Raw genomic sequence first — 12797 nt, forward strand, 5'->3', positions numbered from 1 at the left:
CTCTAGAATATATTTTCATGAAAGATTAGAACGTGTCTTATTTTATAGTTTATATATGACTGATTTATCTAAATGTTATTACTGATCCCAAAATATTTCATATATTTTATTTATTACTTATATGTAGTTTACTTGATACAGTATTTCCTTTTGTCACTGGGCTACTTTCCTTGTTGGAGCCTTTAGGCTTGTAGCATTCTGCTTTTCCAATTAGGGTCGTAGCTTGGCTGGTAGTACAGAAGATCCTCAACTTACAAACTTAATTAGTTCTGTGAAACTGTTTGTAAGTCGAATTTTATTAAATTTTGTTTTATTACATCATTTCTTTATCTTATCTTTGTTATTTTCAGTTGGATTTGTGTTTGCATCTCTGAATGTTTGTAAGTTGGGGGCATTCTGAAATAACATTAATAATAATAATACTACTACACTACAACCGAAATCAATGTTAATGCTCAGTTGCCTGTCGTTGAAATCATACCACTACTAAGCGACAATGGTTTGTATTCATATAAGAACAAATACTCTAAAAGGATATTTGACCAGGTAATGTTTCTATCTTTTACCTAACAGAGCTTTATATTAGTTAATGGTATGAAAATTATCAGGGAAGAGTAAATCCAACCAACAAATAACTATTTGTTAAATTAATGCAACTACACATGCAACATTTTAAATCAAGCTGTGCCTCAGTTTAATGGATATGCTCGCTGAGGATTACCATGTTCGTAAAAGCAAATTTCCTACATAAGCTAACCTACACAATGCCCTTAAAAATACCAATATTAATAGAATTTATCATTATAATCACTTTTAAGAAACTTAACAGTCTAGAAATTAATTCCTTACATAAAGAATTATGATTAGTGTACTGTTCATAAGTATCTAAATTATTCTCACCTTTATTAGAGATGTAGAGGTGTCTTAATGACATTTATTCAAAGAATGAACTACACGATAGAATCAGCAACAGCAAATCTGGATTTACTGGCCATGTTCTTGCCTAACATATTTCAGGCTGAGGAATTCCATTAAGGCCACAAAGCAATGGAGTTGAAAGAGGAGGCAAAAATGTTTGGCTATAAGTCTACAGCCTGCTTCTAGGTAGTAAGAGAGAGAGTATTATCATTTGAAATACATCCCATAACTGTTTGTGAATGAGGTAAATAAAACCTTAAGAATAAAATTCTTCCTCTGTACATTTCTGAAGAGATGACATGCAGTGCATCCTGCTGATATATCTTTAATGGCATCATCATCATCATCATCTTCTATAGTAACTATGTGATCTGTATGATGCCCATCTCTCCCAAAGTCATCTTTATGGAGTAGTTAACAGGTCCTTTTTCAGCTTCCTCCATAATAAACAGCATAGGACTTGGCATTCATCCTTGAAGAATACTGAAACATATCAAAACATTCCCGTGATGAAGAAACTTGAAGAGAAAAAACTGGAAACGAAGCAGTTACCAGAAATTCTGGATCAATTGTTATGGTACAGTAACGTCCCATGTTTAAGAAATCCTTTCTGTTTAAGCTGCCTTCGTAATGTTGATATTTATGGTAATTATTTGTATCTGGTAATCCATCTTCTCTTCTGTACATCTTGATTTCAAAGCCGTGTCCTTTAATTTTATAGACATTTTCCGCATACTTTTTTTACAGCGCTTTCATCTTCCTCGAGACCTAAAATAAGACAAAATTAGTTACATGTAAATCAGAACTAATAATAATAATGTTGAGGACTTAGCTTTAAAAGTTTCCTTTATAGATACTAAGCATTGCTGTAAGGAAAATACCTAATTCTTATCATAGATTACTAGGCTAGTTTGTGAGCAAAATTTGTTATTTTCATTAGTAAAATAAATTTTTGAATATACTTACCCGATAATCATGTAGCTGTCAACTCTGTTGCCCGACAGAAATCTATGGTCGGGATACGCCAGCGATCGCTATTCAGGTGGGGGTGTACACAACAGCGCCATCTGTGGTCAGGTACTCTAGTACTTCTTGTCAACACCACCTCAATTTTTTCCTCGGTCCACTGGTTCTCTATGGGGAGGAAGGGTGGGTCAATTAAATCATGATTATCGGGTAAGTATATTCAAAAATTTATTTTACTAATGAAAATAACATTTTTCAATATTAATCTTACCCGATAATCATGTAGCTGATTCACACCCAGGGTGGTGGGTGAAAACCAGTGTACATGTTAATCAAGAAGCTAAGTATCCCGTATTTTATTTTATTAGTTATTCAAAAATAACATAAAATAAATAAGTACCTGGTAAGGAAGACGACTTGAACCATTACTCTGCCTTTATTAAGTACGTCTTCCTTACTGAGCGTAGCGGTCCTCTTAGGATGCTGAACGACTCTTAGGTGCTGAAGTATAAAGGGCTGCAACCCATACTAAAGGACCTCATCACAACCTTTAACCTCGGCGCTTCTCAAGAAAGAATTGACCACCCGCCAAATCAACAAGTATGTGGAAGGCTTCTTAGCCGACCGTACAACCCATAAAAAGTATTCAAGAGAAAGGTTAAAAAGGTTATGGGATTATGGGAATGTAGTGGCTGAGCCCCCGCCTACTACTGCATTCGTTGCTACGAATGGTCCCAGGGTGTAGCAGTTCTCGTAAAGAGACTGGACATCTTTGAGATAGAATGATGCGAACACTGACTTGCTTCTCCAATAGGTTGCATCCATAACACTCTGCAGAGAACGGTTCTGTTTGAGGGCCACTGAAGTAGCCACAGCTCTCACTTCATGTGTCCTTACCTTCAGCAAAGCAAGGTCTTCTTCCTTCAGATGAGAATGTGCTTCCCTAATCAGGAGCCTGAATAGGTAAGAAACTGAGTTCTTAGACCTTGGAAGAGAAGGCTTCTTGATAGCACACCATAAGGCTTCTGATTGTCCTCGTAAAGGTTATGACCTTTTTAGATAGTACCTAAGAGCTCTAACTGGGCAAAGTACTCTCTCCAGTTCGTCCCCCACCAAGTTGGACAGGCTTGGGATCTCGAACGACTTAGGCCAAGGACGTGAAGGAAGCTCGTTTTAGCAAAAAACCGAGCTGCAAGGAACATGTAGCCGTTTCAGATGTGAAAACTATGTTCCTGCTGAAGGCGTGGATCTCACTTACTCTTTTAGCTGTTGTCAAGCACACGAGGAAAAGAGTTTTTAATGTGAGGTCCTTAAAAGAGGCTGATTGGAGAGGTTCAAATCTTGATGACATAAGGAACCTTAGGACCACGCCTAGATTCCAGCCTGGAGTGGACAACCGACGTTCCTTTGAGGTCTTAAAAGACCTAAGGGGGTCCTGTAGATCTTTGTTGGTGGAAAGATCCAAGCCTCTGTGGCGGAAAACCGCTGCCAACATACTTCTGTAACCCTTAATCGTAGGAGCTGAAAGGGATCTTACGTTCCTTAGATGTAACAGGAAGTCAGCAATCTGGGTTACAGTGGTGCTGGATGAGGAAACTGCATTGGCCTTGTACCAGCTTCGGAAGATTTCCCCTTTAGACTGATAGACTCTGAGAGTGGATGTCCTCCTTGCTCTGGCAATCGCTCTGGCTGCCTCCTTCGAAAAGCCCCTAGCTCTTGAGAGTCTTTCGAAAGTCTGAAGGCAGTCAGACGAAGAGCATGGAGGTTTGGATGTACCTTCTTTACGTTAGGTAGACGTAGAAGGTCCACTCCCAGAGGAAGAGTCCTGGGAATGTCGACCAGCCATTGCAGTACCTCTATGAACCATTCTCTCGCGGGCCAGAGCGGAGCCAACCAACGTCAGCCGTGTCCCTTTGCGAGAGGCGAACTTCTGAAGTACCCTGTTGACAATCTTGAACGGCGGGAATGCATACAGGTCGAGATGGGACCAATCCAGCAGAAAAGCATCCACGTGAACTGCTGCTGGGTCTGGAATCGGAGAACAATACAACGGGAGCCTCTAGGTTATCGAGGTAGCGAACAGATCTATGGTTGGCTGACCCCACAGGGCCCAAAGTCTGCTGCCAACATTCTTGTGAAGGGTCCACTCTGTGGGGATGACCTGACCCTTCCGGCTAAGGCGATCTGCCATGACATTCATATCGCCCTGAATGAACCTCGTTACCAGCGTGAGCTTTCGATCTTTTAACCAGATGAGGAGGTCCCTTGTGATCTAGAACAACTTCCACGAATGAGTCCCTCCCTGCTTGGAGATGTAAGCCAAGGCTGTGGTGTTGTCAGAGTCCACCTCCACCACCTTGTTAAGCTGGAGGGACTTGAAGTTTATCAAGGCCAGATGAACCGCCAACAGCTCCTTGCAATAGATGTGAAGTGTCCTTAGCTCCTGATTCCATGTTCCCGAGCATTCCTGTCCGTCCAAAGTCGCACCCCAGCCCGTGTCTGATGCGTCAGAGAAGAGACGGCGGTCGGGTTTCTGAACAGCCAAAGGTAGACTTCCTTGAGAAGAAAGCTGTTCTCTCACCACGTGAGAGTAGACCTCCTCTCTTCGGAAACAGGAACTGAGATCGTCTCTAGCGTCATGTCCTTTATCCAGTGAGCCGCTAGATGATACTGAAGGGGGGAAGGTGGGGTCTCCCTAACTCGATGAACAGGGCCAGCGATGAAAGTGTCCCTGTTAGACTCATCCACTACCTGACTGAGAATCGGTTCCTTCTCAGCATGCTCTGGATGCAATCTAGGGCTTAGTATATCTTTGGGGCCGACGGAAAAGCCCGAAAAGCTCGACTCTGAAGATCCATACCCAGGTAGACAATGGTCTGGGATGGGACGAGCTGGGACTCCTCAAAATTGACCAGGAGGCCCAGTTCCTTGGTCAGATCCATAGTCCATCTGAGAATCTCCAGACAGCGACGACTTGTGGGAGCTCTTAAAAGCTAGTCGTCTGACGGAGCCGGACACAAGATCATGGTACTGCTGCACAGTCTGTGAACTGTCAACCATGGGGAAGCGAGGAAGTACAGTGACAACCCGAAGCTGTCTAGACTGTCTGGGTCGTACAGACAACTCCTTATCGGGTTGCTGAGGTTGCCGCACTGCGTCACAACAAGTCACTTCTGCTGGTTGTTGAACGTCTTCCCAGTGACACACTGACTCCGTAAACAAAAAATCCTCTAACAAGGACTAAGCTTGGACTGCATGTCTTGCAACACAGCTCAAGGTCTATGGGAGCAGGTGTGGTAACAGACGGGGTTAGCGACTGAAGTGGAACCATTACCCTCCCTGGAAGCATGTTATGCTTAAATAAAAGTCCATAGGAGGCTAAGCAGCTAAAGGCTCCTCTCCAAATGACAGAGTCCTCAAGGGAAAATCAGAAGGAGGGAGAATAGCACTTTCTCATCTACAGGAACCATATCCGAGAAAAGCTAAGTTCTCTCAGTGAGGGTTTCACTGGTGCAAAAGCAGCAGACTAGAAGGCAACGTTATGAAACTGCTTGACAGTCTAGTGAGTTGGCAACAACCAAAGATGTGTGACTGAGAAGCATGCGGTAAGGTATGCAGAGCATGCTGTATGCAGAGCATGCTGTATGTAGAGCATGCTGTATGTAGAGCATGCTGTAAGGTAAGCAGAGCATGTTGCATGGCGTGCGGCTTATGCTGCATGGGATGAGGCTAATGCTGCATGGGATGAGGCTCATGCTGCATGGTATGAGACTCATGCTGCATGGGATGAGGCTCAAGCTGCAAGGGATGAGGCTTATGCCGCATGCGTTGAGGTACTTCACCTCAGGAAAGGGAAACTCGCCCTGTTGGCAACACTGCATACTTCATGCATGCTTGCATGGGGTTTTAATATCAACATAATATTTACATTACATTCATAACTCATGATTCATTTTTGTTATGAAGATATTTTGCCATATTTTTGCGATTTTGTTAAAAATATATTGCAAGAAATACATATATATTTTTTTTTTAAGTAATACGAATAACCTCCATTATCATAATGTTTGTGTAGGCATATTTGTATATGTTTTACAAATGCAAGTTATGAAAGTAATGAGGTGTTATTATTGTCATTTGTTATTTCATTAATGACATAATATTGTCTTCAGAGTGCCACCTAGCCACCAACAATAAATGCCCCCCCAAAATTTATATTGGCCCTGAAGTGGCCCCCCCACTTTCAGAGTCCTAGAATCGCCACTGCGCAAGAGTTGAGGTTGCTGCCTCAAGGATGGTGGAGGTTGCCGCAACGCAAGAGGTTGCTGCATAGCGCTGGTATCTGGCAACTCCCATTGCGGCAGCTCACGCGTGGAGGTAGGTTGAGGAACCTCAACATCATACGTCTGGCAGGGTGGACTGCGCAGAGGTGGAGTTGAGGTTGCTGCCTCGAGGATGGTGGAGGTTGTCGCACCGCAAGAGGTTGCTGCCTCGAGGATGGAGGAGGTAGTCGCAACGCAGGAGGCTCCTACCTCAAGGGTAGAGGAGGTTGCTGCAAAGCATAAGGCTCCTGCCTCAAGTGTTGAGGAGGTTGCCGCGTGGCAAGAGGCTCCTGCCTCAAGGAAAGTGGAGGTTGCTGCACAGAGCTGGTATCTGGCAACTCCCAAAGCGGCAGCTCACGCATGGAGGTAGTTTGAGGAACCTCAACCTCATACGTCTGGCAGGCTGGACTGCGTAGAGGTGGAGGAGCGCTCGCAGGAGGAGGTGTGTTAACCTTCTCTGCCTGAAACTCCTGCATCAACACCGCAAGCTGAGACTGCATTGTCAGCAGCATAGACCACTAGAGTTTAAGAAAGACAACAACAAACGGAGCTACTGTCCGTTGAAACTGAGGGTCTAAAACAGCTGGTGCGGCAACAGACGGAGTTACTGTCTGTTGCGATACCACCTTGCCTCTCTGGGAGGTGCGCAGTTGTCGTACTGCAGCAAGTCCGAACTGACCCAGTGCTAATGGCACCACCTAGGAGTTGGACTTGCGCGGAAGGGACCGACTTGCACTTAAAAGCTGCAAGATTTGGTCTATGGTTTCTGCGAGAAACCTCTTCCGCAGACGAGGAATAACTGGGCTCTCTCGTCTTTGTGTGGGTGGGGTGATCACGTCGGCTACGTGAGTTGGTTACACCCGAAACCACGGAGGGAAACGTCTGTTCGTCGATCAAGGCCTGCTGAACCCATAAGTCCTTCGACATTACTTTTCCCCTGGGCTTGGGAGCTTGTAAGAGGTCCCAGACTAGGCGAACAACTGGCACGAACAGACGAACCCTCGAACGCAACACTGTAACACTATGCGCTTATCACTTTTGATTTTCTGTTTGCACTTATTTCACTGAACTCGAAACTTTAAGTGGTTTGTACCTGAAACACGCAATTCTATCCTTCATTAAAAGTTAGTAATTGCGAAAACAGTATTACAATGTAACAGAAAAACATAATGAAAGATAAATAAATCAGTGGCTGGAAAAGAGACTAAACACTAGATCAAATAAACTACGTTTAAAATCTCTCACCGCATAAAGCCTGAGAACAAGAAGAAAACTCTAGAAACGTTTACCTTCTTCCCCTAAAGAGACTAGGGAGAAGAGCAAAAACGATAACAACGTTACCCGCTTGAACGAAACGTTTATCCTCCTCTCTCTCCCTCCGTCTCTATCTCTCTCTCTCTCTCTCTTGACTTAGCACCTGAGAGAAGAGCCCAATTATATATATCGTTAAAACATATTATTGTTAAAGGAAAAAAACTGAAAGGTTTCCCAAATAAAAAGTTCCTTTATTAGAATTAAAACCATTTAAGCTAAGAAAGAATGAACAAAACGCTAGAATCGGTTTACTCTTACTGCAACGTGACACCGTGATAGACTCTCTCTCTATCGTAACGATAGAGCGCAAGTTGAACGTTCTGAACGTCAACAACTGCAGAGACAAAACAAAACGTTAGTTCAACTTTGAAAACAGTACAAGACTATCAAAGAAATTCTTTCAAAAACATTAAAATAGCATAATATGTTAACAGGTAAAAACGAAATGACGGGCTCAATGTTAATTAACTTCGGTTCCAAGAAAAGACCGCCTACTATTAGGAAAGGTCGAATATAAACAAATATAAAAATTAATTTTAATAAGTTTATAATAAAGGGAAGTTAATCAAAGAGGCCTATAAAGGGCGGAGAGATATAAAATAAATCTATAACTTTGTTAAGCAAAATTAAGAGAGTCTATACTCTCTTCGACACCAACACTTCCGTCTAAGGGAAGGGTCGGCCATTTAAAAGTGAAAGAGAGTTCATACTCTCTTCGTACCAAAATTAAATAAAAAATTAAATCAAATTAATTCCAAAAACTTGCTAAGCTAATGATATAGCTTCCTGAATAGCGAAGGCTAAACTCTAGAGCAAATACATCACCAAATCGTGAGCAATAACTCCAGAATCAACAGCGTATCCATGTAGGTCTAGCCGGAGGCACGACAGAGGAAAAATTGAGGTGGTGTTGACAAGTACTAGAGTACCTGACCACAGATGGCACTGTTGTGTACACCCCCACCTGAATAGCGATCGCTGGCGTATCCCGACCATAGATTTCTGTCGGGCAACAGAGTTGACAGCTACATGATTATCGGGTAAGATTAATATTGAAAAACTCAATTTTCTGTTAATATTATTTAATTAGTGTTTGCCTTATAACCTCCGACACAAAATTGAAAACCAAAATCAAGACATCATTTCATTAATTTTTTCCCTAACTATACAAAATTGAGTCCTTTAATAGGAGTTGGAACTGGGCTGTCAAGATTTATAAAGAAATGCCGGTAGTTACTGCCAGCACCTATGGCAACTAACTGGGGAAATGCTAAGGTGGCCGAAGACTACTCGGCACCTTTTCAACCCTGCTTATCCCAGATAAGAGAAGGGAGATGTTAGGGTGGACGATCTGAGTACTGACTCAGATAGTGGGCTCAAAGTGGTTATTGAATCATCCAGTAGCCAAGAGTGTTCTGACTGTGTGTGGTTCCCCGACGAGGGACCTGTTTGCAACGTCACAGAACAATAAGCTCCCGCTGTTCTATTCCACGGTGCCGGATCCCTAGACTCTATACAAGATACCATCCAACAACGGTGGGAAAGCTTCAACGTCTAGGTTTTTCCCCCGTTTTGCCTGATGAGAAGGTTGCTCAACAAGGCAAGAAACTCCACCAACTTGTCAAAAACCCTCATAGCTCCACTATACCATCATGCGGAAGGGTTTTCGGATCTTCTTCAGCAGCTGACAGAAGTCCTGAGAGAACTCTACTCACGTCACGATCTACTCAGACAACCACACGTGAACATCTACCACAAAGCCGTAGAGTCGATACGTCTTCACGCCTGGAGGTTATCCGGCACTCCTTACGCAGAGGATTTTCGCAACATGTTGTGAAGATGTCTGGATATTATTATTATTATTACTTGCTAAGGTACAACCCTAGTTGGAAAAGCACGATGCTATAAGCCCAAGGGTCCCAACAGGGAAAATAGCCCAGTGAGGAAAGGAAACAAGGAAAAATTATATATTTCAAGAACAAAGACATTTAAATAAATATTTCCTATATAAACTAAGAAAACTTTAACAAAACCAAAGGAAGAGAAACGAGATAGAATAGTGTGCCTGAGTGTACCCTCAAGCAAGAGAACTCTAACCCAAGACAGTAGAAGACCATGGTACAGAGGCTATGGCACTACCCAAGACTAGAGAACAATGGTTTGATTTTGGAGTGTCCTTCTAGAAGAGCTGCTTACCACAGCTAAAGTCTCTTCTACCCTTACCAAGAGGAAAGTAGCCACTGGACAATTACAGTGCAGTAGTTAACCCCTTGGGTGAAGAAGAATTGTTTGGTAATCTCAGTGCCGTCAGGTGAATGAGGACAGAGGAGAATCTGTAAAGAACAGGCCAGACTACTGTATTCAGTGTATGTGTAGGCAATGGAAAAGTGAACCGTAACTAGAGAGAAGGATCCAATGCAGTACTGTCTGGCCAGTCAAAGGACCACATAACTCTCTAGCGGTAGTATCTCAACGGGTGGCTGGTGCCCTGGCCAACCTACTACCTCCGAAAATCTTCAGCTGCTGCGTAGCAGGCTAAGTGGACATTCTTCTGTGGTTGGTGTCGTGGAAGGGGTACTTCTCCTCTCAATGCCACTATTCCAGCAATATTCCGTGTGTACCTTTAGGTGGAAAAACTCCTCTCGGTCTCGGCGGGGAAAAATTATCGCTCAGACTTGAGACTTGCCTTTACATTGAAAGAAGTTGATATTTCCCCTTCGTTGGAGTTGTCTCTCGTCATACAGTGTTTCGAGCTTACCTGTCCTCAGTCAGAAGTTTGACATACTCCATGGAACGTGGTCCGTGTCTTTTGGTCTCTGAAAGGATCCCCTTACGAACCATTACGCCAGGAATCAGAACTTAACCTGATTCTGAAGAAGGTTTTTTTCTCGCCTTGGGCAAGAGAGCAAGTGAACTCCATGGTCTTTCCTACATCATTTCCCATTCAGGGGGATGGAGAGAGGTAATGCTCAACTTCATCCCTGAGTTTATAGCTGGTCCTAGATTCGGGCACTTCTGGATTGAAAGGCTTAGTGATAGCTGATATCCTAGACCAACCGCTTCTATGCCCGGTGTGGGTGCTGAGATGTTACCTCTAATGAACATCAGGAGCTCGCCCCTGAGTGGAAGGAGATGTCAGCACGGGAAAAGTTAAAGTAGAGTCACAAAGATTTTGATCTCGGCGTAGATTCGCAAAGTTATGGAACACCTCTCGAATCATGATTCTCTTTCGCAACTGCAGAAACCAAGAGCTCACCATGTTAGGGGTATGTTACCCTTCAACAAAACTACTCTATGACGAATGTTCTTCAACGGGGCATGAGGAAGCATCAGATGACCTTCACTGACCATTTCCTGAAAAGTGTAGCCAACAGGATCATGGAGACGTTCTCCATCGAACCTGTGGTGCCTACACAATGAGTGGTTTAATCACCCCAGCACCTTGATGGACAAGAAGCAGATGGTGGAGGGAACCGTTACCAGGGATTAAGTCTTTTATCTTCCCCTATCTTGGAGCACAGCACCTACAGTACGCTGCAAGCTGGCCTCCGCTGTCTGCAGGTATTACTACAGTACCATTTCCCTTGCGTAACCTGGTATATGCACATATATTTGTTTTGTCTCCATACCCCCTTGGCAAGGTGGGACTGGGTAAGTAACATCTGTGGTTGGTTCAAAGAATCCTATGACTCCTGAGAATTCTTACCTAGACAAGTCACACTGCTAGTATCACACAAGCACTTGGATTGCTCAGGCCACTAAAGCGTGTTATTGCACAAAGTTTTAGCGAGGTGTCAGGGCTTTTCTCTTTATGCGTGCATAGCATGAGGGGAAACCCTGAGTCAAAAACCAGCCAGTTGGTTAAGACTTCCTCCCACCTTAGGGGCGAGTCTTCCCTAATGAAGAGCAAAAGGGTTTGTAATTAGTGATGGAACAAATGACAAAATTAAAGTACTGTACTGTAATTTGTATTTTTCCTAACGATACAAACTTTGAGCGCTTTATACAAATTTGGCCCACCATCACCTATCCCCTGCAAGTCCTGCCTGCAATAATAAGTGACGAGACAACACAGGTGTGTGTGAGTGGGGTAGCCAGTACTACTGACTGTTAATTTTGTTTTCCAATTGGTAATTACAAAAGAATTTGTTAAATGCCTGCTTAAAATGGCCAGTGATTATCGGTAACAAGTAGCATGGGAATCAGACAATTAATAAAAACAGTACAGGTAGTTCTAAATTGAAAATTGCTAAAATAATGCGCTGGAGGAACGATAATTCTCAGCAAGCATACAGTACAAGTGACATTAAAAATTGACATTCCAAGGACTAAATCAAATAAATATGTCCTAACCTAAGGCACCACTACCTAGCCACTACCATGACAGCACGCCATTAACGGCAGAATAAATTGATCAATTCTTTTCCTACTTATTCAACTGATCTAATAAGAGCTTTTGAGGTGTATGTAATTCGTTGTGCCAAGTGTTAACTTTCTTATTACTTGTCAAATTGATTTACTTTATGGGGAAAATGTTGTTTATCTTGGTCTGAAATACGATATTATGAAGCTTGTTTTAGTCACAAAATATAATTTGGTGTTACCTAGCTACGTGTAAAGCAAACCAAGGGTTGAGACTTGATCTTTAGATAAGTTGAGGATAAGGCGGTCTAAAGGGGGTGGGGTGGTCGCAGGGGTAGGTAAGTAAGTAGGTAAAGATATGGCTACAAGGTTAGGTTAGGTGGAGTTTTTTGGGTCATAAATATCTTATATATACATACATACATATATATATATATATATATATATATATATATATATATATATATATATATATATATTGTGCAACAGTAAATAACCTACCTAACCTAGCAGCCGAATCCGTTGCTACTAACCTCCCATGGCTACGCCCCCTCCTTACGCTACCATATTTATAGCTTACCTTGTCCCAACGAACTACATTCACCCAAAGACATTGATTCTGTGGTTAGAAATTTGAATTCTTACAATATTGAAAAGAAAAAGCATAATGCAATGATATATAAATTATGAGCATATACCGAAGTCTATGTAGACCTTAGCCCTATTATGAACACAAGGAATAGATTAATAGTAGCATCGCAAGCTGTACATACCATAGGGTACTCAATGGACTTCTTATATGTCAGTGCCGTAAATTGTAATAACAGTCAAAACTTCATATATAAATATACAGTACAGAGGTTTAAAAGATATCGTAAGATCAGAGGCAGCACTGGTAATAATAGTATGCGTAAT

The 12797-nt window shown here is 42.5% G+C and overlaps 1 protein-coding gene and 1 long non-coding RNA gene across 2 annotated transcripts in view; both read right to left on the bottom strand.

The window, feature by feature from the left end:
• The window catches only part of LOC137650505 (uncharacterized), a 30665-nt gene extending 17891 nt beyond the window's left edge, over nt 1-12774 (bottom strand). Inside the window, exons 1-2 of the long non-coding RNA XR_011045970.1 lie at nt 12656-12774; nt 901-1686 (exon numbers count right to left, since the gene is read on the bottom strand). This is a non-coding gene — a long non-coding RNA (uncharacterized lncRNA). The remainder of the gene's footprint in view (nt 1-900; nt 1687-12655) is intronic.
• Nucleotides 1-12797, bottom strand: part of LOC137650476 (titin-like) — a 963282-nt gene that overhangs the window by 861575 nt on the left and 88910 nt on the right.

Source organism: Palaemon carinicauda, chromosome 12 (assembly GCF_036898095.1).
Source record: "Palaemon carinicauda isolate YSFRI2023 chromosome 12, ASM3689809v2, whole genome shotgun sequence".
Taxonomy (NCBI): Eukaryota; Metazoa; Arthropoda; class Malacostraca; order Decapoda; family Palaemonidae; genus Palaemon; species Palaemon carinicauda.